The sequence below is a fragment of the Festucalex cinctus genome, chromosome 12 (assembly GCF_051991245.1).
Source record: "Festucalex cinctus isolate MCC-2025b chromosome 12, RoL_Fcin_1.0, whole genome shotgun sequence".
Lineage (NCBI taxonomy): Eukaryota > Metazoa > Chordata > Actinopteri > Syngnathiformes > Syngnathidae > Festucalex > Festucalex cinctus.
In genome coordinates, this window is record NC_135422.1 from 4,487,801 (window position 1) to 4,511,654 (window position 23,854).

Consider the following 23,854-nt stretch of genomic DNA (forward strand, 5'->3'; position numbering starts at 1 on the left):
GCTTTAAATTTTACTCTACAAAAGGAACTTTGTCATGAAATCCAAATATAAGATAAAATAATCATGATTTCTTTCTCGTTTTCAAGTCGCCACTGGGAATAATCTCAAGGTTGTGTTTATGCACAAGCACAATGTCGCATGTGTGAAAGCAACAGTTGGTGTCATGTTCGCAACAAAAATTGATGCACATTGTGTATGTTTTTTTGAATGATTATTTTTTTTAAAGTGTTTCAATAAAGATTTACTTGTAATTTGATTATAACAGATTTTTTTCAAGTGCAACATGGTGGCTGAATGGTTAGCACACTTCCCAGGCGTTCAAAACTTTGGCTTCGCCTTTCCTGTGTGTGGTTTGTTTTGCTATATCGTGATTTATTAGCATTAATATAAACATGTTTGGGAACAAGAGGCAGACAATATAGATCAAAATGTCCAACAACACGGCAGATTAAAGCAAATCTTGAGTCCCATAATGGCAGACCTCGACACAACACTTTTTTGATGACCTTTCCTTTACACCCCCCATCAAGGTGATACATTTCTAAATAATTCCTTTAGGGAAAAGTGGGGGTGGCCCCACAAGGTAAATAAAGTCTCCCATGCACAATGTATTCCACATGCTTCCTCAGGGGGCCGAGATGTATACCCCTTACTACACATGTGGCTCGGACCACCTATGTTAGCTGATGTGTTTCTGCTATTAAAGGCTGCTTGTGTATTTTGGGCCCTAAAAAAAAAGCATATTTCAATATAGTGGGGAGTGATGAAGTACAAATTATGTTACTTTACTGCAAGTTGATGTTCAGGTACTGCACTCCATTTTAAGCGTTTATATTTCTGGCAGTGTTTTACTTTTACACATTCCATTTGGGAAAGGATCTGTAAATAACATGGAATAATAGAAATATGTAAATATAGGGAGGTAAAGTCAACTGTGATTTTGATTTAATGATTGATTGCAATTGATTGAGATCAATAATGGAACAAAATCGGAGAAGCATGAGCTGATTGAAGCATGTTTTTTTTTTTTTTTAGCCAGTTTTTAAAAATTAACATAACTATGACACCACATCATTTTTATAACATGAAAATCTGAGGCCATGCTATTTTTCTTATTTTTTTCCTCCCTCTTCATTCTTCTCAGCACAAGCTAGTAATGCAATGTTTACATTGTGTTCCCTGCAGGGGAAAAAAAAACGGGATGGATGCGACAAAATCCATGATAGGCTGTGATTGCCATGGATGCCTGACCAGATTTTTCAGGTGTCAATTTTGCCAGTGGGTATGAAAATCTTAGTAGTAAAAATGTAAATTATAGCCCCCAAAACTTGCAGGTAGTTCGTAGTTATAGTTTCAAAAACTGAAAGGTAATGTGAATAAACTTTTGTCAACATATTTTACATCAGTAAATTGTACCATCTGCCGTTGTGTGGTTGACAGTTTTATTGTTCTGCCTGTCACTGTAGGTCACTGCCATAGATAGATGAGAGTTAGTAGTAAATAAAAACACTTTCAGACGAGAAAATGAAATCTAACTAAATGTGCAGTGGCACAGTGCTTGGAAGTCACCGAGACATGTTAATTCAATTTCCCTTGAGGGATCAATTTAAAATAAAACGGCGCACCTGAGTCTGTCTAAATGTTGTTAGCTCAACTCAACTGAAAGTCAACTGAGGACGAAGGAAGATGGTTCTGGTTCTGCTGTGCATCACTCTGTTTTTGTTGCAAAGCCCCCTCTGACTTTTAGGACGCCGGCTGGTCATCTTCTCGTCTCCTCCTCGTCTTTTTTCACCTACGTCGGCCCTAATGTGGCATCGTGGGGCGGCCGCTGCATGACAACAAGACATGTCTGGGCCCCTGCGTGAGAAGGCCGGCTCGTTGTTGCCGGGCTTGTTTTCTTTGCGTGACCATGTCCCTCAGCTCTGTGTCCCTCAGCACCTCCCTGCAGGACCCCCCTCTGACCCTGTTCGTGCCCTCGTTAGCTGGCACGGTGCTGGTTTATTTGCTTTGGCCGCCCGCCCGTGTGAAAGGCACTTTCTGTGACAATGCTCCCAGAGGGGTCATCTCATAGAGACGGAGGTGTCGCGGAGGTAGCCGTGTGTGGAACGGAAAGAACGTTGTGCGCCGCAGCGTATTTGAGTGTGTGACCTTAGTGTCTGGTCAAAAGGAAACAAGGTCCACTCCATCTACTTTCGAGGCGTGACATGCACAAGCGGGTCACTCAGAGTTTACTGTCCCACTTGTCCCGTCTACCGATGAGGGGAAAAAAAGGGAACATGATGATCATTGGGAGGAACTTTCGCTTGTTCCCACTGATGTAATCCGCACAACGCTCACGCTAACATTCATGTCTGCTGCCAAATGTCCTGTATTGTATTCTGAGTGAAGATAGCGAAGGATAACGCGACCCAAGAGCTCACACGATCATTTCATGTCAATTGACACTTTGGTAAACGTACAAAAATACACTAATTGCATATTGGATGTTTTTCCATAGCATTATTATCAAAGCAAAATGGGGGGAAAAAAACTTACATGTTCTAATTTTTTGTTGTTGTTGTTTGTTTTTTGTAATGAGTCGCTCATGACTACTGCAAGATCACTACTTGGACAATTTAGGGTGGCCAGATGTCCAGACAGTCCTAATTTTGTTAATTCAGTGATGTGTCCTGCATCTTGCGCCTAAGCCGGCTGCTGGTTTGTCCTCCTTTTAAAGAAAATGAACCGCGGTTGTTTTTATGTGACCCAACGTCAGCCCCCACCCCACGTTTGTCACAACTGGTCTGTATTGCCAATAGTGCTGGGTGATAAGGCGAAAGGTGCCCTTTCTTACCTATCGTCTCTATCGTAATTTACCCTCTTTTTACACAAAGATATCCATACTATATGCAGTATTAGAACGCTACAGTATTGTTTTTGTCATTATGCATGCACTTGATGCATTTAAGTGCCAAACAAGTGGAAGAAATAACTTTTGCAGAACAATTTACGTCGCCGTAACATTTGCGTCATTTAGTTTTACTTTGCGGCATCATTGATAACAGCAGCTTGCCTGGATTTGCGACATCGCGCTGCTTTACATTAACACATGCGCAGTTACGCGCACAATCTCACACACACGGAAGTCAGACGATGGAGGAGGAAGACGACGAAAGAGAGCGGCCGCTGAAATGGGAGAAGTTGCATCTTCAACAACTCCACAGAAAGAGGTACTTTTTTTCTGGGAAAAATAAGCGATACATCTCGTTTGGTTGCATTTTGTTTTCACGAAGTCCGACGTAGAGCAGAAAACAGTACTGTAATATACAAGTTGTGTCACAGGAACATTCCAGCACCCGACGCAAACACAACAAACGTACTTTATCACCTTGAGAAGAAGCACGAAAAAGAGCTCATGACTATCCTACAGATGCGTGTCAACAAAGATAATAAGTGAATCCGGAACATAACGCAAGAAGAAAAACCAAAGTCAACCATCACATGCGCGTGTCACCCTGTATGACGGAAACACTTTACTGGGTAAAAAAAAAATAACAGAGGCGATAGCGCATTTGATTGCAGATTCTGTAAAACAGAATGCTTGTGTTTATTTTGATATAATTGCATTTGCCACGTACAAATAACGTTAGGTACTGTTGGTCTACTATTCTAGCTGCACTACAAAGCTACAGACAAAGTTGAAACTTTGCACTTTGAAAAATATTTTTTGTTGTTGTATTTCATTTATGACCGAAAATGTCTGAACTTTCTTTTTTATGCCTTATAAAAATGTGTTTATATTTATTATTTTATATTGCAGCACTACTGGATTCATTTGTGACATTCTGTTTAATGTTACTTACAAACAAAGTGTGAAAATGTAAGCAAAGTATGTTGTATAATATTTCATGGAAGAACTGCAAATATATCTATATCGTTATCGTGATATAAAATAGCCCATATCATGCTAGAATTTTTTTTCCCATATCGCCCAGCACTAATTGCCAAGAGTGGCTTCAGTTAAAAATCTCGTATATCATTGGCTCAATAAATGTAAACAAAGCTGACTACATGAAGGTCCACCCATCCATTTTCTGTACTGTTTGTCCTCATTAGGGTCACTAAAGCCTGCCCCTGCTGTCTTTGGGCGAAATTCGGGGTAGGCATGGCACTTAGAGACAAATTCACACTGACTGACATTCATTCACAATGACAAAGGGATAAAGAACTCCAATGCATCATACCGAGAGCCATTTCCAATATTTTGGTGACATCCTTTAGCAACTTAAAAATGGCAAAACAGAATTTAACCACAAGTTACTAATAAACATACCACAAAGCAAAATTCCCATAAGAGACAAAGAGAATCGCAAAGTATTCCTCACTTTTTGTCCATGCAAAAGCTTTGTGATTGTGATTAAAGATGTTCAAATGACTGCATGTGCACATGTGGTATTCATTCCCTGCTCGGAGACTTTAAACTGGCTGTGTTGATCAAACTCACCACAGTGTTTAATGTATGATCATTAGACTCAACACAACAACAATATGGACCTCCTACTAGCGAAGGTTTTGCGTGTATTATTATAACGGGGTATTGACACATGCAGTCATACAACCTTGATATAGTACGTTGACTCCTGGAGAAGCCAAGTTTATCCGCTAATCCTTTAAATCGGGGAAGGCAAGAGGCAATTACAGTATTTTGGGACAGCAGGATATGTTCCTGATTAACCTCTGCCACCGTTTCAGTCAAGGAACCTCAACTGGCTTTCCGCATTTCTCTCCTGGTTGATTGATGTTATTATTGATATAGTGTTGCAATATGTTCCGTTATTGCATGCTTGTAACAGAACCCCTCAATGTAAATCATTAGCATTTATTTGCTTCAAATTGGGAGCTCATCAAGCTCTAACTGTGCGGCTTACCATTGACCTGGCTGGCCACATATTTGGACGACGCGCGAATAGAAGAGCCGCAACTTTACGTGCCGACATGGCCGTAAATGACAAACAAGACATTAAAAATGAGCCACGGGAGAAGATGAAAAAAGCGAGCGTTGTCTTGCTGTTCCAGGAAACCAACTTCCTGGTGGTCTCCGCACGTTACAATGCCACTAACCCAAACACAAACAGATACAAACACAATTTGATTAGGACTGGCTCCAGCATGGAGGCTTTTTCAGTGCGTCTTCCCTGACTTCATTTGTTTACACGCAATATTAGTTTGTCACTGTTGGATGTGCATTAGGGTGATGGAGAGCTCCCTTGAGAGGTGTGGCTACAGCTGAGCAGCTTTGTTCATCCTTGCACACAATTTAGAGCAGTGCTTCCCAACCAGGGTGCCGTGACACATTAATATGAGGTAATGCGGATAAATATTAAATATCACGTACTTGTCCAAAATTATAGCTTTGTTTATCTATCTATGCCAGCGATGTATCATGCTGAACAAGTAAATGCTTGAAGGTACAATAAACTTCTGTATCCACCTGTTGCCATTCAGATGAATCAGATTACAGAATAAGTTATGACTTCCTTCCTGTATATCAGATTTGTGAGGCATGCATTGCAATCCATGCAGATTATTGGAGGTTTGCAAAGTGTGTTTATAAGGAACTACAAACAGACCTCCACTTGCTTATGATGGGCGTCGAGGGCCGAACTCCTGCAGGTTTTGGAGGTTTCCCTCTTCCAACACAAGCTGATTCCAATCAACAGGATCATTATCAGGCGTATGCAGAGCTTGCTTATAAGATGGTCAGATATCAGCTGTGTTGGAGAAGGGAAACACGCAAAACCTGTAGGACTCGGGCCCTCGAGGACCGAGATTGGCCCTGCTGTAGGTCAATCGGGTAACAACCAGTCACGGCACAGCTTCAAAAAACAGGTGAGCCGTGATTGATCATTAACTGAGCCCTGAGCAACTGTGATGTCATTTTCAGTCGACAGCAACTGGCAAAATGGCCGCCCTCTGAGATGGATAAAGACAGGTGGATTTCGCTGTTTAACTCATATTCCAGAAATGCGATATTAATCAGAATACCGCGTTTAGGCTACAGTGGGGTTGCATAGAACATATTGTAAAGAATTTATTTATTTATTTATTTTTTTGGGGGGGGGGGGGGGTGACTTCCCATTTAACTAAATATTTTTAACTCAGTCACTCCCTGCCATTTTCACTGAAGCAACCCCATTCGTTCCCGGTTGTTTGACTGCATTTTCACTGATTTTTCAAGGCCCACAGGATATTGTGTTCTATTGCTATGAAAACATGGAACCTACCAAAAGAAAGATTAGAGTCTGTTCTTCCATCAGGGAAAAAAAGGTATTTGTTTCTGTTTCCGTTTTGCAGCAATTAGAATTAGAAGAGAGCTTTGTTGCGACTGTTCTCTTATGCACTGCTGCCACCTGCTGGCCGTTTTTTTTTTTTTAATAACTACAATTGCTTTAAGCCACCTCTCATGTCAGAAGCTGCATCAAAGCCTTCTGTATGCTCTTGCATAAAGAAATCAAAAACGTGTAAACACGTTATTGGGCAAGAAGAGACAAAGTATTTAAAAACGTTTTTACACGTTATTGGGATTAAATGAGGTAAAAACAAAATATGAACTAGCTACAGACAATAAGGCTGAACTGACCTGGATTTGGCACGTTTCACTTTAAAATCCCAGCAAAGTGGAAATAAATGTTTTGTAAGTTTGAGACTGTTGGCTGATTTTAATGATTTAAAAGAAAAGAAAAAGTCAAGTATATAGAAAGAGACTTCAAAATAATATATATAATAACTATACTCACAAATGCAGCGGCTAAAGTACTGATCAAATGTCAAGTATCACCATGAAAATGTATCCCTCTGAAAAGTTATTGCAACTTAAAAACCGTATGGGGAGTCCGGATAAAAAATAATAAAATAAAAATGGGGGGGGGGGGGGGAGGACATTTTTACTGTTAAAAACATCCTTCCTACTACTGCCAGTTGTGTTTTTATTGTGGTTCTGTTGAATAAGAATACGATGGCAGGAAATCGTAAATCCCGTCATCTTTTTTCAATTAATATTTATCTTCTTTGCAAGATTCCTCCAGGATTGTATGTGACACCTCGCGTGCGGGAGACCTTCTCTGTGAACGTGACATGCCACGGTTGGAATAGAATTTATAGTCTCCTGCCTTATCCGCTTTTATCGGACCCTGGGCTCCACGCGGCGGGGAGTCTGTATTGAAGAGGGCGCTAAAGATGAGCCCATAACGTGACATAAGAGAGAATGAGCCTTCCTGCTGCTGCACATAACGTGCGAAGGGCAGACATGCAACTGCGGTGGAGGAGAAGCTTGAAATCCATAGGTCATGTTTTCCATGTGAGGGTTTAAGAAAGGTCGTAACCTCGGTCACCTCAACCCTCCCCTCTGTGAACCCTCCTCCATCTTTTTGCCACCTGATGAAAGATACCGATGAGCCGCAAAGATTTAACTGATCTGCAGCCATCTGGATCCAAATGTGAGCAAGTTGTTGTGATTTTGGGCTCCCAAAGTCAAGGTGAATAACATGAAAACACCTTTTTCAACATTCCTGGGTCACTCATTTCAGATTTGGAAATTGTAATTGATTATAGTTACCCTGTGACAAAACATAACGAGCTGTAGTTAGTATTATTTACTGTCCCTCCTTTCTGATGTCTAATTAGGATATCAAATACTTCATAGCAGATAACATATATTTTATATCTACATTTTGTTTTATAGTCCTTTTTAACTAGAGGAAGACAAAAACGTGAGCTAAATGACTCAGCAAAATGACATCATCAAGCTAATTGCACAGGCAATTCTTTTACAATTTCTTTTAATTCTTTCCACTGTAATGGAGTGTGTCACATAAACCAAAGCAGCTCACATTATTATTAGGGAATTAACGACGAACAGCAATATTGCGATTTTTACGATATCAAAAACTGCCACAATATCGTAGCCTTCATGTCACGATATTAAAAGCAGCACGTCGGTTAAAAAGGCTACATTGATTTCATTTTGTGCGGTTCCAAAGCTCCCTCTGGTGGTTAGTTTAATTTTAATTAGGCATGTTTTGGCCACCTACGTTCAAGACCCAGGCTAATGTGTTAGTGAATGTTTATGTGCATTAAGGTTGTTAATGCTCCCTGTATTATTTGAACTATGGTTTGACCTTAGCTTATTAGCATAGTATAGACAAGACATTTAAAATAAAATAACTGGGCACGACTATTCATTTGCCACTGCTGTTATGTACAAAAACACAATATTGTATTTTTTTGCCCATCTGAGCCTTTTTTTAAAAAAAATAAAACAAAACAAAACATCATCGTAAGTTTTCTTTTATAACATCGAATCGTGAGCTTTATTTTTTTTATATCTCCCACAATGCCGTGATAATTATCATATTGTGAGGTTCATATCGTGATAATATTGTTTTGTGACCTTTGCATAGCGTTACATCCCTAGTTATAATTAAAGTCGCTAAATTTGTTACTGACCAGTTAACCGAGAAGCACGAACTCGTAATATTAGCAGTGATTAGCAACTTGCTACTGTAATTAGCATAATACTAAAATTAAATGAGTATTCAAATAAAATGTAGCTTTCTGTGTTTAATTGTAAAGGATTCATTCAGAAATAGTTCAGAAATATGGTTTTCTTTTGCCTGAGTATCAGTAAGAGTTGGGCCAAAAACAGCAGAATATATGATGTGACAAAAAATATCTCATAAAAAGTGTGACTACCGTTGATGGTCGAGCTGAAGAAATTATGATGGTTTTAGGTTTATCACCTGGTTTTTTCTTGAAATCAATTTTTTAAAGATCTGCTTTTCCAAAAATGTTCATGCCTACATTGTCCTCGTGAAATGACCATCCTACTTGAATTTAGCGCTCCTGCAAAAGCATCAACGTTTGCCTGACACGCTTTGTCATAAATTTGCGCTTTAATTCCATCAGCTGCTGTGCTTCGAGTCCTTGCCCACGTGATCCCGTGCGAGGATTCGCGTTCTCACAGGTGCCCCCGTGCCGAAACTTACTGCGGGCCCCGCCGCCTCCCGCCCCCGACGCTCTGCAGTCACGCAAGCGCTGCCCCACGCCAGGACCTCAGACTGATTTTATTGCAGCCAGCAGGGAAACCAGACGCTCGAAAGGCCTCACGCTACATCACTTTCATGAGCAGAGTTACTAGGAAATAAATCATTTGGAGGATTTATGACATACGGAGACAGAGAGGAGGATGTGTGCTGCCTTGACGGGCAGATTTTTTCTTTAGATATTGTATAGTTGATTATTCACTGTTTAGTTGTGCTGTTTTTTTTTGGAGGGATGGGGCGGGGGGGGTCAATCACCAATGTTTACATTTGATAAGCCATTCAAAACAAAATATAAGAACTTTGTTTTTAATTTTTGCCATAATATGTAGTTTGTCTAATCTTTGAGTATTTCTTCCCTCCAGTTGTCGACAAACTAGTACAACTGACTCAAAATTTTAAAAAGCTTATTAAGGTTAAAAAGCTATTATTAATTGTTGATTGTGATCTTGAGAAACCAAAATTTAACAATAGCTACTGTCTTGAAAAAAAAGTCAGGTTGAACAGGAAGTGCCCCAAAATCAACAAGAAGTGCCCCCAAATTGAACAGGAAGTGACCCGGAATTGCCACTAAATCAATAGAAAGTGCCCCAAATTGAACAGGAAGTGACTTGGAAATGCCCCAATATCAACAGGAAGTGCCCCAAATTGAACAGGAAGTGACCCGGAAGTGCCCCTAAATGAATAGAAAGTGCCCCAGATTGAACAGGAAGTGACCTGAAAATGTCCCAAAATCAACAGGAAGTGCCCCAAATTGAACAGGAAGTGACCCTGAATAAGTAGAAAGTGCCCCAAATTCAAGAGGAAGTAACATGGAAATGCCTCAAAATCAACAGGAAGTGCCCCAAATTGAATAGGAAGTGACCCGGAATTCCCCCAAAATCAACAGGAAGTGCGCCAAATTGTTCAGGAAGTGACCCGGAAGTGCCCCAAAATCAACAGGACGTGCCGATTACCCTAATATTTCAGAGACATTCAACAATTGGGGCTTTGCTTGCTTTTCTTGGATAGGCTCGAATTTAAGTGAAAAAGCCAAAGAGGTTTTGTGCGACTTTAAGGGTAAAAATTTCTTGTTTGAACCTCAAGGGCATTTATTTGCTTTTTGAGGTTCCGTCGCTATTTTATTTGCCTAATCATATTTGGTGCCGACATGCGAGATTCCAGGAACAAGACCTCAAGCCTTTATAGGTCGCTTGAGATCAGCACTCTGGATTTTATAGGGCAGGCCTCCATCCAGACTGCGATTCATAAAACACATTCAAAGCCAACGTCTCTTCCTGCACCTGAAATACGCCACGCATAAAACTGAAGCCATTCACACGTTGGCTGTGATTAGAGACACCAATTATTCTTCATCCTGTCCCACTAAAACTAAGCAAACAAACCCTAAAGAAGCAGCTGACGGGGAATAATTCACTGAGCTCGATTAGATGACACACAATCCAACGACACTACGAAGATTTTGGTGGCGTTTTTAAAACGTTGGGAGATGCGCGCTGGTGCAGACCCAAGCCGCCGCTCCATCTGGTTTAAGGCTGAGAACCATTCAAAAGTGTTTTCTCCGTTCCCCTCCACTGACGGAAACACAACTTTGCATGTTTGGCTTTTTAATCAGTCGGCCGCATTTGACACTTTTACGAGATGGCGTGAAAGTTGAACATTCTTCATCCGTCTCATTATGAAATGATTTGATTGACACCGTGATTAAAATGTTCCCAGAGGCCTCGACACAAGAGCTTCCTTTTACGCATTCCTCCCAAAAGTCTGCTGCGTCTATACCCCCTCCCCCTGCACCCCAAACTGCTTTTCAGAGAAGTTATAAAACGACACGTTAAATCATTTATGTCTCGCGTGAGGATCTTTACAGACTTTTAAGTGTATTAATCAGATTAGCACATAAAAACGGTTGTGGTTTGTGAAGAAATCCCCGCAGGGCCGTTCAAGTATGTAGCGCTTTCATTTTTTTTTACATATCATATCAATGTGCTCATTTCAACAGAGCTGCACGGAATAGCACTCACACGCACACTCGCGTTTAAGCACACTCACCGGTACGCCGTGGAAACCTGCTGTGTGCGGCATGAAAGGTCTTTTTTGGGGAAACACAAATGAGATGTGTATGGCTGTAATTGCACCACTTTTCGCCTGGCAAAAAAATGCTCATTTAGAAGATTAATCAGTCATAGATAAATAAACGGCCGTCTTGTCACAGTCTTATGTCTGTCCACACGAGAGGTGGACTCCCCCCACAACCCCCCTAAATTCCCTCAGCAAACAGCTTCTTTCACAAAACTTGCAAGGTCATATAGCTGGAGGATTAAAGCTCGGGTCAGGAATTTTAAATAGCACCAAGAAAACTTTTCAATAAATGGAAAAGGTGTTCTTTTATCACTTTCTGATGCAATTTATTGAGCATATCCCACTTTGACTTCATTAAGTTGAGAGCAAAAATGGTATTGAAGAATATCTGAGACAGTCTTAATAACTCCTAGCTTCAAAGCTTTTTTTTTTTTTTTTTTTTTTTTTTTTTTTTAATGTTTGTTATATGTAGGTGCTAGGTTTAGTTTTGTGTATTTCATAATACTTTAGTTAATTTTTGTTTTGTTTTGACTTGTGTGTTTTTTTTTTTTAGTTTTAATTCATTTTCAAAGTGGGTGTGCTAATTTTCATTACTTTGTATTTTTTTCGGAAAATACTTCATTTTAGTTTTTTTTTTTTTTTGTATTAATTTTATTATTATTATTATTAGTAACCATAAAAAAAATGACAGACCTAAAAAATGAGAGAAAATGGTCTTGTTACTGCTGTTATAACGTGTGCTGTACTCCAAATGACCAAACCAGCACACTACTCATAAACATACAGTGGATATAAAAAGTCTACACACCCCTTCAAATGTGAGGTTTTCTTGCTGTAAAAAAATAAATAAATAAAAAAACGAGACCAAGAGAAATAATTTCAAAACTTTTCATACCATTATTGTGACCCTTTACGTTTGTATTTTATCATAATTTGAGTAGGTGTCTGTCAGTGAGGCATGAGATTCCTTAGAGATGGTGTGAAATAAAAAAAATAAAATAATAAATAAATAAATGAATAAAATACATGTAAAAAAAAAAGAAAAAAAATATTTTATAGTCTCCCCGGTCATATAGGTGACTTTGATCTGAACTTCTAAAGTGAGGCAAAATGCTCAATTTGGCCCATTGTTGGTACATGTGTACTACGCTTAACTTTTCAACATCCTACAGAACGTGACATTCAAGATTTCACAACATTTTCATGTTAAAAGTATTCATTGCATTCCTATGCATGACTAGAAGAAATAAAATGCCTAATCTCAGTGAGTCACTACATTTTTTGCACGTTTTTAAATGAGTAAGATAAGACTTATGTCGGAAACTGACTCATCAGTATAAATAAAGGTTCACAAATGTTCTCTTGGGCCTCAGTTGGATGTTTCCTTTGATGAAAACATCTGAATTATTCATTTCCAACCAATGCAGTCAGTCTTTAGTCATGAAAAGGAAATACCATTAATGTGTAAAATAAATAAATAAATACAAATTTTAAAAAAATGAGGATGATCCATGTTTTAGAACATCTGGTGGTTCTTAACTGTGTGCAATTAAATGTCGCCCTCTGGTGGCGCATCATCTTCTGGATTTTTTTTTAATTTTTTATCCCCCCTCAAAAGTCACAATACAATATCAAAAGGCCACTTGCCGTTTAGATAGTATTAATTGGGCTATTTAAAAAGGATGATGTTTTCATTGTAACTGTAATAAATCAGTATGTAATCTAATGCCTTTCCATGCACACATTTCCATTCTTTCATAGCTTGTGAGATGATTTACATGTTTCATCATATTTCAATTATCTTGCTGTAATTTCAGAACCAGATAATCAAGAAGAAGCTCTACAGGAAACATGAACATCGACTGAATGAAAGGTACTGTAAATCAACCCTTGGGTAAGTTAAACATGATGGGTCATTGTGAAGTCAATCTTGAAAAGTTTTCATGCATCATAGCAGGCCACTGTTGTCATGAGAAATGCATGTGAATATATACTTATTCTGCATATGTCAACACATGAAATGACACTGTTGAAAAAGTGATCAATTTGTTTTGTTTTGTTTTTGTTTTTTTTTTGGTGGCAACGGCGAAAGCAATGGACGCAAAGAACTGTTTCTAATGTGCACGTGTAATCGTGTTCATCCTTTAATCCAGAACGAGAGAGACAGAGACAGATTGGTAAATCGTTTTAACCAATAGATGGCAGTCTCTGCGTGTGATTGCATCATGGTTGTACGGGTTTCACTTCAATCAATTCCAACTTTTCACAGGTCTTAAATTTAAGGTTCTTGTCTCTTTTGGTAATTGGGGAGGCCTATTATGTTTGAAAATAATAATAGGAGGCAATAAAAACGGGGGCAAGAAACGTTTAAGGACTTGATTTTCAATTTAAAATGGAAGCACCAAATTTGAAATTCAGCCTGATTTTGTTGATTTTTATCACGACCGATTTATGGAAAGTCTAAAATCAGTTTCCTTTACAATTTGTATTTCTGAAACGAAAACAGAATATAGCATAATACACAAATGGACGGTCCCTAATTGCCCATTTGTTTTCAATTACCGGAAGTCGCTCCCGATACTGACCAGAAGATGGCGATAGCGTGACGCATACAGATACCATTACGCCACTGACATTTTTTTTTCGTCATACACACGCCAACCTGAACCGTCTGAAATGAAAACACGTAGAAGTGGCGAAATTTATTATGAGGCTTTATACAACCTTTAAGAAAATTAACTAATGTGAGTCAGTAGTTGCATTTGAATGGTGCTTTTTTTTTAATTTTATTTATACAACAGTTATTTTAAAAAACAAATTCATGAAACAGTCCTGAAAAAAATGATGCTAGCCTTACTTAACTTAATATTTTGGTGCACAACCTCTTGAGGCATTTACTGCAATCATAATAAATAATAATTACATGATAACAATTAGCAGTTAGGCTAACACACCCAACAAATACAGGTAGAGCTTAAAAAAGAAGCTCAAAATGGCTCCACATTTTCCAATGTAGTAAATAAAATGTTTTTTTATTATTATTATTATTATTATTATTATTATTATTATTATCATGCTCAGTATTGTATTAATAATAATAATGAATTTGTTCTTTCCTTATTTCCATCATATGTAAGTAGTTATGACTTGAACTAAAAGGCTTCCACAGAATTAGAAAGCTCTCATTTGATAAAAAGACGTTTCTAAACAAGACTCATGAAGACAAATGTGGCCTGAAAGCATGAGTGATTGAAACAAATAGCGGTGATAAGCAGAGTACGTTGATGGATGGTTGCGCCTTTGGAGACGCAAGTTGTGCTCGTCTTTTAACAGGTTGCTAACATCATTACAGGCAGCCTGCTAGCCCACTGAGGCAATTAGCGCTCCGGCAGCAGCAACGCTAAACGCGTTTAAGACTCAATCGCGGTCGCGCTAGACCCGGTTGGCTTCAATAATGCAGTTTTTATCGACAGTACGGGCTTAACTTAAAGGACTAAGATGTGGTCAGTCAGCTGAGGTCATTCTTATGTGCATTAATGTGGCTATACAGCATGTATGTTGCTAAAGAAGCAGTGAGGAGTACAGTGCAGCTCCATCAGTGGTGAGCGGTCAAGGCCAGCAAGATTGTCTAAAATAACTAACACATGAATTGCTTTGTATTGATTGTAGCCTTGCCAGCTTTTGCAAATGAATAAATCAGCATTGCTGGGTGGAGGTGAAGTCTCATTAAAGCTGCGTCTTGGCGCTTCACTGCGGGCGTCCTCACTTTGTTGTTGTTTTCACCATCACTTTTCTTGCTGGGTTTTCTTTTTTTAATGCCGCAGTGGGGGGACAGGCAAGCCTCAGCGCCGTATGGCAGATGAATATTTGATGGCCCTTAATGGACCCTTCGCCCTCGTGCCGCCGCTCTGTTTTTCCCACCCCCGCGCAGCCCAGCGCCACGTTTTGGCATCCGTTTTTGGTGCTTCCCCCCCGTGAATTCGGTTGTGTGGCTCAACAGCTGCGCAGATTTCATCATACCAGTTGGCGGCCTGGCTACAAAGTTGACAGACAACTGGTAGTGATGTGGAAGTCAATGGCGGAGCACAAAGTCCACCACAAAGTCACCCGTAGCACACAGCTGGTTGTTTTGTCCTGTGGATGAACTTGTCATCGCCGAAGCCACTGGAGGATCAACCGCCGTCTATAAAACGCAGGGACTGCGTCGCATTATAAGTCATTCCGCATACATCTGGACACACGTCAATATTTATGTCCACTGAGTATGAAACATTGTCCGCACCAATCTGGCTGAGGCGATTAAGATCTTCACTGAAGAGAGATATGACCCAGTCTGTCTTTCCAATTAAGAAAGTGACAGTGAGACAAAGCAACTATGCTTGGTGACCTCATCCTCCGCGCAACACACTCCGTAATCATGACAGAGGGGTCACCTCCAACAAAAGTGTCATTGTTGTATTGCTGGTGTAATGGAATTACTCGGCATTTAGGAGCCGCGCGGGTCTGAGATGAAGAGGAGCCTGCTTGGCCTGGTGCTGGAATGTGGCATATCTGTGGTTGCGTGCGCATGTGTGCGTGTGTGTTTTTGTGTGATGTGCACCTGTTTTATACTGTCCCTGCATGTTTAAGCCTGTTTATTATGCACAATCACAGCTGCCCCTCACATCACATTGCTATTTCGGAGCCACCCAGCAAGTGTGAGGAAAGGAAGGACAAAAGAGTCACTAAGTTGCACTTTCTCTTGAAAACACAACAACACAATTGGAATATTACTTCTTGATTTGGAGTGATACCAAACAAGAAGGTAAATATAAACAGTTATTTGTTGTGTATCCTTAAATAGAAAGTCAAAACTTTTCTTTGAAAGCCCCACTAGTCTAAAGATGCTTCTGATTAATATTGCGTTTGTGAAATATGATCTTGAAATATGAGCTTCAAAATCCACCTGTTTTTTATCCATTTAAGAGTGCGGCCATTTTGCCACTTGCTGTCGACTGAAAATTACATCACAGTTGCCCCAGGCTCAGGCAACGAGCAATCACAGCTCAGCTTGCGGACGTCACTTGACTGAAGTCAGAATACAGGTGAGCCGTGATTGGTCAAACCCTGAGTAACTGTGATGTCATCATCAGTCGACAGCAAGAGGCAAAATGGCCGTCCCCCAGATGGATGGATTTTTACTGCTTAATTCATATTCCACAAATGCAATATTAATCAGAATACCATGTTTAGAGTTGGGCTGTATAGAACATTTTATTGTAAAGAAAATGTTTGTGTTGACTTCCTTTTTATGTGCAATTTAAAGTCATGAAATGATGTGCCAGGAGCAGGAGAAACAATTTGAGAAAAAAATAAAAGTAAAAAAATGATTTGAAATGAATGAATGAAATGAATGAAAACTAATTAATTAAATGAAAGACAATAAGGTGAGCTGTTAGAAGAAAATAGTGACATATGGTTTTGCCTTTATGAGCATGATAGTTCATGTAAAGTAGCACTTGCCATAATCCATGTTTTCATTTAGATTTGCATTTGGTTCTATTTCGTTTATGACTGTCGTTATGATTCATGTTATGTCATGTTTTCTCGTGGTTCACGCCTTGTCCCGTTCGTTCGTTCATTCTTTTGTTTCCACCTGTGCTTATCTACCCGGTCCGTTTGTGTCTTCGTGTTGTGTCCAGGTGTTTCTCAATGTCTCATTAGTTTGCTTATTAGTTCCCTGCGTCTGTTGAGTTTCGCTTGGACCATTTGCTTTTGCTCTTTATTCTTTGTCAGTTGTCTTGTCTGGTGGGGTTAATGCGTTTGTTTGTTTCTTTGTATCTGCTTGTAGTTTTTTTTGCTTGAGGCTTTTTATGCATAAATTATTTTGAACATAAGTATGTGAAACTTTTAAAAACACCAGGGAAAAAGTTTATTGTTAATGTACACATGACTGGAAAAAGGTTTTATAGTGCAACACGTAAAAAAAAATAGAGTTTGGGGCAGCGTGGAAGGGAGGGGAGGTTTTAGTAATTAACCGACGCAACTCATGTTGGTGGGACCACCACACCGAGGTGTGAAGGGCTCAGGAGGGGGCCTGAAGGACTGAAGATCACAAACTTTGGACCCCCTTCACAATAGAGGTGTGAGTTAACAGAAGAGTGTGAAGACATTGGGAATAAAAGCAAAGGAATGTGGATGTGCAGGTGATGGCTGGGTGATGACGGCTCATCGGGGGGAGGTCAGGACATCTTTGGGGTAGCTTATGACCTTTTATTTAGATAATGACAGAGGTCACGAAGTGAACAGTGCTTCACATATACATGAAAATGTTGACTTCAGCTTTGGGATTTAGGTGCTAAAAACAGGTTTGGTCACAGCTCTACCTTCACCACAAATGCTAATTTTGTCACCAATTGCATCTCATGCAGACTCCTTGTCATTAGGAAGACTTTTGTTTTGTTTTTTTAAGGCACAAGATCACTATCTGAGACATTTACAGATCCGCTTATGTTGCAAAGTAATGATTTCATCACCCGGGTAGAGTTTCGTATATGCCAGACAGAATTGTTCAAGATATTTTGACTGAAATGATATATGTGACGCAAGACTTCTTTACTTCCTTTATTAGCGCCAGCAGTCTGTGGTTAGCCGTCGCTTCAGAAAAAAAGAAGGACCCCTTTTCAGACTGTTCCTTTGATTGGCGTAATATTGTTATGGAAGTGCCACTTGCTGCCAGGCATCAGACAGCATGACGTCATTCTCTTTGTGCTGCAGCATTGTGTTGGTAACTGTCTGCAATTTGTCTGAAGAGCTGCCAGCAACTTGATTTGTCTGTCTGCCCGGTGTCTGCCAGGAATCCCTGCCGGGCACTGTGCCCAAGGACATAATTTGTCTTTAAAGGATGAATGCAACTAAAACTGAAAGATGTTGTATTACAGTATATTATTGCTCATAAGTTATATGATCCCTGCAGATTCAGCGATACCTTAGCAAGGCCTATTGTAATACTTTTTGCACTATATTTAATACGCATGACTGAGGGGGAAATCATTTGGGAAAAGGCTGCAGTAAAAAAGTGATACAAAAACTTGGGTATTGGAGCACTTGGCCATCCACTCGACATTTCTTAAGATTTTTGATCTGGCTAGCTAGCTAACAAGATATCCAGCTAGATAGATAGCTAGTAGCTAGATTAGCTAGTAGCTAGATTAGCTAGATAGCTAGTAGCTAGATTAGCTAGTAGCTAGATTAGCTAGATAGCTAGTAGCTAGATTAGCTAGTAGCTAGATTAGCTAGATAGCTAATAGCTAATAGCTAATAGCTAGCTAGCTAGATGGATGTATATTAATGCTATAGGCTACAAACAAATCATAAAATACACAGCCTGAATGAAGCATTCAATTAACAGGATGTGTCTCAATAGTTTTGGTCAGCTAGTGTCTGGTGGTCACATCATAACTCGAGGCATTCTTGGAGAAGTAAACAATATGCTCCTACACTGTTGCAATGGAAGTCTTGTTAGTCTTGAGATTTGCTCACGTGATCGTCTTGTTTACAGTCGTCTGATTTTTTGTTTTTTTTTGCTTGCCGCCGCAGGGTTTATTGTAAACACGAGACACAACAGCTGTCCCTTTCTGGAGGTAATAGAGAGTGGGATGATGGATCCACTTTCCCGCCTGTTACTACTTTTCAGCTCGGTGGTGCAGATTTGAAAGCCCATTTATTCATTAGCTTCAATGTGACAACTGCCCCTGCTGTTGTTGGGATGTATTGATTGAAAGCAATCCCTCACCCCTCCTGACTTCTCGAAGGGAAACCTAAACAGCCGTCCTGCATGACCTCAAAGGCATCCCATTGTTGAGGACAATAGCGTGATCAGTCCTCTGTTGCAGGTGGCCAGGAGCCTCCTGCTGAGGCAGGGAGAATCCCAGAGTCAGCACATTAGCTTGTCAAAAGGGGCAGATTAGGCAACCGGGGATGGCTGGAGGGAAAGAAGCCCTACTGAGCCCCCCCCCCCCCCCCCCCCCCAGTGACTGCTTTCCAGTTGTAAATTTTGATAATTAACTAATATCAACTTGAATGTGAATGGTAATAAGATAACTCGCATGTCAAATTGTCCATCAGTTTCAATTTGGGTATGAGCAAGTATAGATGTTCTTTTCTACCTAACATTCACATAAACTGTCAATGAACCCTCAAATGAAAAGTTCTGTGAGCAAAAAAAAAAAAAAAAGTTAGATGGAAATAAAGAAAGATGACCTCCTGCATGTTCAGAGCAGCGAAGGTAGAGTTGCTTCGGAGGCTCGAGGTGGGAGTCGAGCGAAAACCTCACAGCACATTTGTTTGGTCTGAGAAATCAATAAATCTTTCTTCGTGTGAACTTCCCAGGAAAGAATGCCCTAGAAACACTCGCTCAGCTACTTCAGTGATTATGTTGAGTTTCTTCGCAGCAGGACTCAAACAGCCAGCAGTTGCCTATGGGCGAGTGAAAGGGCAGAAAGACAAAGAAATGTTTTTTTTTTTCACTTGCCATATGGGACAGCCTACATTAAATATGAATGTTAATCCATATGTTGAGTCTTTTCCCATGAATATTTAACATTCTAGCTATGCAGATATGTGAGCTGAACATAGAATCATAACCATGCATCACCTCTGTGCCTGTTTCCCCCCCCTCTTACTGCGATCAATAAATGATAGCGCTTGACAATCAAAAGCCTGCCAGGATGAAACCAAATCAAACATCTTTCACTGACCACCTGAATCCAAACATGAAAGAGCAACGCCACTCCAGGACGGAAATATTGATCAAGCGCCATGGCGCGGCGTGTTGAGTTCAAGTGCGTCGTGCGCCGATCTGTGCGCTCGTGCTGTGGCGAGACAGACGCCGGGGTTATGTGGAGGTAGAGGTTACAGGTTCAACCTCCTCGCAGCTGTGGAGTGAAGTCTGAAACTTTCACAGAGATTACATTCATCTTTTGTTGCTACAATTTCTCCACCGCAGCACGGCCTACATAAAACAACAGAAGTTTGCTTACATGCGGCTTAAAGTAGCATCAGTTTAAAAGGATTTTTTTTTTTTTTTAATGCCCCGAGGATGTTATTTGTGCTTGGATTATGTTTGATTTTCATTATCCAAATTCTCTCCCACATGAAAGGGGGACCCTTCCCCTCTATTAATAATTGACATTTTATGGCTTTCCCTCTCCTCGTGCCACGCGCGCGCTTTGATGCGAGCGCTGTTCTTTTATCAGCGTCGTGCCATGTATTGATCGCCTCGCAGATAAGCACAATCAAAGGGATTCCTCGTGGGGGAGTCAACGCGTGGTCACATCACGCTCGTGGAATGTGCTGGGACTCCTTCTTGTTTGGCTCATCCTGTCTGAGAGGCACTTTCTCTGGGTTAAATATTCACACACAATAACAAAGCTCCCAAAATGACATCATTTGCAGAGGAAAGGGAGGGATTCAGAGTTGTCTGAAAACAAAGTTGAAAAGTGGAATTCCTGTCCAGGTTGTCAACAGATGAGTTCCATTCATAACATACGCTAATGCCGTTGACAATCACAGTAAATATTTCCGTGAAAAACGATCCATTACATGAATGGTAACTATGTGACGCACCAAACTATCTAAATATAAATAGTTTTAGTTTGTTGCCTATTCTTTTGCTGCACTCCTTCCATCTAGGTCAACTGGCGTTTAACATCATAGACTATGTTTACATGCACTAAATACCCCTTTTTAAAACCCAAATATTGGCAATATTCAGGTTTTAAAAGGTCACGTAGACACGCACAAAGTCCCAAGTACGCTTATTCGGGTTTGAAAGAATAAGTAAATATTTATAATTTTAAAATATTTGGTCATATAAACGCAATTGGGTTATTCCTTTGAGCTGAACATTCTCTAATCATAAGGAAACTTTTTTTTATTAACTACTTGTATGTGCGACGGACGTATTACTTTGTCAATTGCAAAACGAACCTAACTCAAAAACACTAATTTCTCCATGTTATTTGCTATGTCTTCAGCGAAAGTATTAGTGTGCAGTGCTTTGCTGATGAATGACGAAACGTTAAAAAAAGTGTGTTTTTCTTCCGTTCGTATAATTGCCACTAATCGGGTCAAGCACCGATTAGCACCGAACAATCACAATAACAAAAAAAAAACAGTCTTAATGATAATAGGAACACATTAACAATCTAAACTGACAATATTTGTCATTTTATTATTTATTCAATATATTTTGCGTTTATATTCTTAGTTTTACTTACGTTTTTACAATTTCAGTCCGTACATTTTGTTATTTACATTATATCTTTAATATTTTATTTTTAATTTTGACGTCAACTGGATAATTTCTAGCCAATCCTGTAGCGGGACGTGTTCTTTAGGCGACCCCAATCACATCTGGTACCGACCCCGGAATCGTGGTTAAAATAAAATGACGAACTGACTATTACACTTTGCTTCGGCTTGAAAATATGACGGACTAACGCTGATGAATGACGAATGACGGACCAGCAAAATGCTGTAAAATGGCTATTGATATTTATCAGTTGTCAACTTCATACAGCACTGGAAAAAGTTTTTTTTCTTGTTTTCAGCCAAATATGAAACGATTAATTATGAAAGTCGAATGAGATAGCTACCACAATAGCATCTGCGTAACACAGCATAGCATCACATAAACAGGAAGTACTTAACTCCATAGCTATGCTAGACATGCCTTTTAAATCCTGGAGATTTACATAATCCATCTTTATCCGTGTAAATATATTTATAACTCTGTTTATGCCTCCCACATAAATGCTTTTCATACATTCACGCCTCATGCAGATTTGAAGGCCGAGCATCGATTGTTATTCGACACCCTGAGATCAATCGCCGAAAGCACTTAACAACAAAACGCAAGCACGCTCATAATGAGCACCTCCTAATAAATGAACATATAATGGCCACATATGAAAAGACACGGTCCATTTTCTGTGCTGAACACTTAAAGACCATTAGCAGTAATGTAAAAGCCGGCCGTCTTTCCATCATCAATATCAGGATAAGTGGGCCGCGGCGCGTATGGCGAGGGCCCGGCCCGTTACGATTCTCCCTGGCTGACACCGCCGCCGCCGCCGTTGTTGATTGACAGCACTTTTGTTTTCCGTGGATTAAGTAATCTGACTTCATGCCTGTCCACGAGGGGGTTCACGTAACACCGGCCCGAGGTCACTCCGCCCTTGTGACCCCTCCAAACCGAGCCCAGGCAATGGACGTGCTCCCACTCACACAGGTCCTATACGCATGACATATACTTTGACACACTCGTATGTCTTCGTGACCAGAGTGTAAATTTTTAATGCAATATACATTAAGGAGCATTCACGGGCTGATACGTGATGTTTTCCCCGCAGCTAATATTTCAGGAGCCTGAATATCACTTCAAGACTGAATGATTGATTTTCTATCAGGCTGCTTTTCTTAAATGAATAATTCATTGTCATAGCTACAGACGAAAGTATGATTGTGACACCGTCAGCATATTCCATTGCGCTCCTTTCACCACATCATTCTGTTTGTTCAAAGTTAGCGCCACAAATCGTGTAGTTGGCTCTATGAAATAATTCCATAGATCAGCTGGTTTTGTGAGTGAGGTCGACTTTCTCTCCTGGCCTCCTGTCTGCGCCTAGAAATGAGAGACGACAGCGTCTGAGGTCACACACTGATTACCTGTCCCCGCACGGGGTCAAATGACTCTTAAATGCTTTGTTTACACTTCTTCAACCACGTCCAGCCTCTAACCCAAGTAAAGTGAACCATTGAGGTTGCGTAAAGCTCATTACAAACAATGCGCTCGCTGTTAATAAATCTAATGTTACGCAACAGTCAAGGTGAAGCTGACAGTAATGACGCAAACGCCTTTAATTATTATACATGCCCTCATTTGCCGTTTCATTCATTTTCCTTTTTTTTCTTACACAGCATTTGTATTTGATCTCATTGTGCTTAATGCAAGGGTGTCCAAACTATTATTATTATTATTATTATTATTATTATTATTATTATTATTATTATTATTATATTTTACATTTACTTATATTAGAAGGATGCCAAGGCTCCTTTGAGATGCTTTATCGACACCATAAGGTAATGTATCTAAAAAGAATGAATGAATCAATACAAAAAAACAAAATACCATTTGAATAGCGTGTTCAGTTGGTGTAATACATCTCTTATCCACACCCATTAAATAAATTATATAATTGAAAATAATCTCATTTGAATTTTTGTTTGTGTTCCCAGAAATCAAATAATGATGTGTTTGGCTTTGTTGTTGTTGTGTTTTTAATAATAGCTTGTGAATGTTTCAGCAGCATCTCCCCTTTCAACGTTCTCATGTCCTCGACGTGGACGAACAAGCGCTGGCTAATTAGCCGTGCCAGTGTTGAGTACAAATTGCACAGAATGAATCTTAAAAGGATTTGCAAATCAGGCAAACACTATCCTGCCAATTAATTAAACTATCCTGAGGATTAAAAACCTCTTCTTTTTTCTCTATATGTACACTGTGTTTATTAGTGGTTATACTTTGGACCTTACTTTTGTGGTTCACTTCAAGTAGCCTCACTAATTACAGAGGGCTGCTCTTACGGTACCATTATGCTAATATGAAAGACCCCAAAGATATTAAACGCACATTAATGCCCAACTCAAAATTA

The 23,854-nt window shown here is 39.8% G+C and overlaps 1 protein-coding gene across 5 annotated transcripts in view; it reads left to right on the forward strand.

Annotated features, from left to right (window-relative positions):
* The first annotated feature begins 3,071 nt into the window (after positions 1 to 3,071).
* Positions 3,072 to 23,854, forward strand: part of bmf1 (BCL2 modifying factor 1) — a 43,643-nt gene continuing 22,860 nt past the window's right edge. For all 5 annotated transcript variants that reach the window (XM_077539158.1, XM_077539159.1, XM_077539160.1 and 2 more), the window contains exons 1-2: positions 3,072 to 3,209; positions 12,974 to 13,029. The gene's annotated coding sequence lies outside the window, so the exon portion shown is untranslated. The remainder of the gene's footprint in view (positions 3,210 to 12,973; positions 13,030 to 23,854) is intronic.